The sequence below is a fragment of the Opisthorchis viverrini genome (assembly GCF_000715545.1).
Source record: "Opisthorchis viverrini unplaced genomic scaffold opera_v5_160, whole genome shotgun sequence".
NCBI lineage: Eukaryota > Metazoa > Platyhelminthes > Trematoda > Opisthorchiida > Opisthorchiidae > Opisthorchis > Opisthorchis viverrini.
This window is the reverse complement of record NW_008751817.1, coordinates 245,810-251,039: the sequence shown is the minus strand read 5'-3', so window position 1 is coordinate 251,039 and position 5,230 is coordinate 245,810.

The window sequence follows — 5,230 nt, the reverse complement described above, 5'->3', positions numbered from 1 at the left end:
ACGCAAGAGCGGTTCGGGAGAAATCCGTGTTGATCTGGAGATGTCGGATTGCTGGAAGTAAGGTGATCTAGGATTGCTCGCTTCAGAATGCGTTCCATCACCTTGCACGGCACGCTAGTGAGGCTAATAGGCCTGTGGCTGCCAGGCGATAGTCGGTCACCAGTTTTGTAGATTGGCGTGACAATCGCTTCCTTCCAAGCAGGGGGAAGTATGCCTTCGTCAAGGTGGAGGTCAGGTTGTATATATCAGTAGAATGAGATGTAAGATGCAGAATATTAATTATCCTGGTGGCTTCTTTACGGAGGTGGAATAGGTTCAGTGAAAAGCGATTTTGGTAAGCCATCTACGGCGGAGTGGATTTCCTCCTGGAATAAGATGTTCCCAAAAACGATATATGGATATCCTTTACATGCAAATTGAACATCAGCCTCTGAGGTTCCTTTCATTCATCAGCATATCAGTTGAACAAAAGCTGTTTTGATGTATCGACCAACATAAGGTGCATCCCCACATCCCAGAATTTTGCTAAAAGCGTCCCCTAACCTCATCGTTGTGAAGCACTCAAGAGAAGGCTAGTGAGTGAGAAATTTTTATGTCCCACTCACCATCCCACTCACCGTTTTCATATAGCATATAGTCATGGTTTAAAAACTGTTAACGTGCAGTACTTTTCAAATTTCAAGCATCGGTAATGTGGTGAACTATTGGTAGCTCGGGTGAGTTTATTGGTTGTTGATCAGATGGCTGTTGATCTCTTCGCCGAGCTTGGCAAATGGCTTGCAAGCCAAGCATCGTGGCGTTTGCGCCATCGATGAAAATATGGGTGAGTTTATGCCAGAATGAATGAACCTGTCTACAACCTTACAGAGCTTGAGAACTTGTGCTGAACTTTATGAGAACCAGTGTGCAAGTTAATGCGAATTTTTCTGCCTTTAAAGGGAAAACCCTTGGAGCGACCGATTTATGCTCGATGTCGTTGCACCGTTTACTACCCCAAAATATGAGATGAATCATCGCCGTCCCCGAGGACAGTTAAACCACCTGCACATAGGATTCTCGCCCACCAAGCTCGTTCTACCACAAATAAATCCAGGTTCCATCCTCGGATCCCGTCCCTCGACCGGTTGTTCTCCTGTTAGTCTGTCGCTTACTTCAGTTGCGCGGTTCGTTCAAAATGGGTTTCGTTTATCCCTCGTGCAAATTTGTTAAAGACTTTTTTGTTGTCCAATCTATTCACAGAGTACACACGAGTAATTGTTGAATTTTATTACTCTAACAAAACATTTGAGAGATAATCGTTGATATTTTGCGCACACTTCCGATTTTACATCTAATCCTAAACATGACATCAATTTACACCGATTGTCCGCTGCAGCCATTGATGGACCACGGCAGATGTGGACAAAATGGCTGCACCTCGAAAGTCAAACGCGGTATGCAATGCCAAATATGCAAGCCTTGGTGGCACTTTAAATGCACAGGTTTACAGGACGACCAGATAGGCCGACTAGCTTACTCTCCTGACCCGTTTGTCTGCGCCAGCTGCCACTACATTAGGGGTGCAATGCATACCGCGGCCAAGAGGAGAGCCCAAAAAACGGTACTCAGTCCCCTTTGCAGATTCAGAAAGGCCGATGTGAGTATTCCGCTTTGATCGGGATACTCGAAGCGAAATTGGAGCGTCTTTCTAAGGCACTGGAGGATTGAAACACTAAGAATGCAGCGACTTGGACGAAAGTTGACAAGGAAATTTCTTCGCTGAACGAGTACCTCGCGACATCCATACCGGGTCCTGTGGCTGCGAAGAAATCATACAACTTTCTGACGCGGCTATAGAAACCGCCACAGCGTCTTTAGTGGACAGGCACCTAACGGCAAACAGACTGATAATCTCGGGGTCATTCTCCGGAAAAAGCACGCCAGAGAAGCTGGCATAGTCGATCCTTAGCAATGTCCTCACCAAGACTGATGAATCGTTCCACGCAGAATGGTTACGCCAGAAGGGAAATAAGCGAACTCTTGGACTTTTAGTTTCCCTTTCTTCCCCAACGGACGTACAGGAGAACTTGGAGCGGGCTGGCAGCATTCAAAAGGCCAACCCAATGATCAGGCGCCTATCTGAGGATCATCCTCTAGAGGTGCGTGAGCTTGGTCATAGCAGGTCAGGTGTGGAAACACGAAACAAGCTTCCGCCGGGCACCGATTCAGCCGACAACAAACTCATGACCAAGCCGATTGTGTCACATCCTACTGTGCTCCCGAAAGCAGGCCGACGAAACCAGCTGAATCTCCGGACAGCGTCTCCGATCACCACAGGCCTCTCGCCCACCAAAGGCAAGGACGCCCTGGAGGAGGCAAACCTCACATGCAAGCAGCACCCAAACTACGTGGAGCTATTAACGCTTATCTCTGTATCAGAGGACACAGCTGCAGACGTGCACTCCTCAACAGTGTCACAGCCTCTGAACTGGACTGAGTCAGATATGCGGGGACAGGAAGCGAAGACAATCTCCAGCTCCACTCCGTCAAAAGCGGCCTCTCTGCTTGTGGACACAACCGTCGCCCAGTACCCCGACACCCAAAGCCAAAAACATGGCTACAGCCATCCGGAAAATCCCTCGTACATCCAGTTGGATACGCTGATCCCTGGCGGCTCGGGTGTCCACACAAACACGAGAGAAGAGCGACTGCAGCCAAACAAGCCACATTAAGTTCGCCAGATTATAAAACTGCTGGCTAGCTTCAAGGTGCAGTCCTCCGGGAAAACCAGCCTCTTGGGAGCGCCACCAAAATCATTAGGTCTTGGTGCCACCATCCAGCGCTCAGGGCCTCAAAGACACACTTCAGATCAAACCGCGTCAAAACGCCCAAGGATCCAGGAAGGCGAAACTTGCAGCAAATCTTTGATCAACAGCAAACCTTGTCGACGAAAAGGGGATGCTAAAAAAGCTACAAACAGCATCGGTCGAAATTTTAGCCCACGGGGAAAAAACTCCTTCCCGCAAAGCCAAAACTCCCGAGCAAACCGGGCCAAACGGAGCGAAAAACACCTCGCAAGCGAAGCTCCCAGAAACCACAAAGACAGGAAGCAGACGATAACGACGCGGAGATCTCGATACACGGTTACTCTATTTTTCGAGCTGACTCAAAACGAGGGAGGGCTGATGGGGTTGCTCTATACTTACATGCGGCCCCACCAATACTGATTGTCCTATCTCACACCACCCCTGCACCCTTTTACGGTGCACTGTGGGTCCAAATCCCGCTGCGCGGGTCCGATTCCCTCCGTTTCGGCGTGCTCTACCTCAGCCCATCGAGTCCTTCGAAGATGACCAATTCCTAATACAAACACTTGAGCAAATCTCCTTCAACTACCACTTCACTCATCTCCTGCTGGTACGTGACTTCAACGCCCCAAGGGCCTCCGTGATTGAGCTCTGGTGCGTCGAATCAGGCGGACTTTTTGCAGCGGCGCTGTTTGAAGCCGTTCAACACAGCTGTTGGACCCAACATGTCGCTGAACCCACCAGATACCGCGCAGGCCAACAACCAACCCTCCCGGATTTGGTCAACACCAACGAAAGACACTTCGTTGATCAGGTAACCATTAACGCTCCACTGGGACATAGCGACCACTGTGTGCTAACCTTTGATTTCATCTGCTACTGGGTCAGAAATCCCAAACCACAAACGTGATTTTGAGACTTCTGCCCTGCAGATTTCTCGGGAATGCGCATCTTCCTTGAACAAGTCACACTGGTACCAGCTCCGGTGGAAGAACTATGTAGGGCCATTGTCCAGGAAGTTCACGAGGCTGACACGACGTTCGGCCCAAAAAACCAGCATGCACTCGGATGAACCGCAGGATGCGAAAAAGTATTCGGCGACTTCTGGAAAATAGGTCCAAACTCTTTTTCAAAATGTTGATTACAGGGGATACAGAAGATGAGCTGGCATTTCGTAAAATGCGGAACCGCTGTAAATCGGAAATCCGTCAATGGAACATACGAAAACAATCCACCATCCTGGACCTCACTCGAAAAAACAAAACGTACTCTTCAAGCACATGAGACATCGCCGCAGAAACAAGCCATAATCGTTCTCCTGGGGGGACAGAAACGGAGAACCGACAAATGACCGGACAGTAGTATCTGAGGTTTACGGAGAACATTATGCGTGCCTATAGTCAGATCCAGAGTTGGCCTCATATCAAATCTTTTCAAGGAGAAGCTACGGACAGCCTCTAACCGACTTGGTCTTCACGGTGGAGGACATTCGTTAACCCTTGAACAAAATCAACCAATTCCGGGCCCGAGGAGGTCCATCCGAGGATCCTGAAGGAAACGTCGTGCACACTGGCAATTAATCTACACCTGGTGCTTCGAAAGTCGCTTGACAAAGGCCGCCTTTCCTCTACTTGGAAGGAAGCGATTGTCACGCCAATCTACAAAACTGGTGACCGACTATCGCCTGGCAGCCACAGGCCTATTAGCCTCACTAGCGTGCCGTGCAAGGTGATGGAACGCATTCTGAAGCGAGCAATCCTAGATCACCTTACTTCCAGCAATCCGACATCTCCAGATCAACACGGATTTCTCCCGAACCGCTCTTGCGTAACAAACATGCTCGCGTTTATGGACAGCTTAACCCAAGCCAAGGACGAAGGTCTCATATAGGATGCCATATTTTTCGATTTCTCAAAAGCACTTGATAGGGTTCCACACGTCCCGCTGCTCCACAAACTGGAGTCTTACGGGGTTCAAGGAAAAATCCTATCAGACAGATCATTCGGAGTGAGAATAGGCTCGACCTACTGTTCCCCAGCGCCGGTCTCCATTGGAGTTCCTCAAGGCTCCGTACTGGGACCAGTGCTCTTTCTGATCTACGTCAACGACCTCCCAGATGTTCTTTCAAGTACATGTATACATTTGCGGACGACTTGAGATCCTGGACTTCCAATGCCAGTGCCCTCCAAATGGATGTAGACGCTGCAAAGCAATGATCGTTGGGGATACCTTCCCCCGAACTAAGAAAATGGATTCCATATTTCAGTTGGAGGAGACTCAGTGAAGGTTGTTGTCATGCCTAGTTGGAAGGGACCAGAAAACTTCATGCCAAAAAGGATTTTGGCATCTGGGTCTCCTCAAACTTGTCCTTCTCACAGCACCATGAGAAATCGGCCCAAAAGGCATTCGCCATTTTACGGATGATCCGACGCACCTTCTCCCGT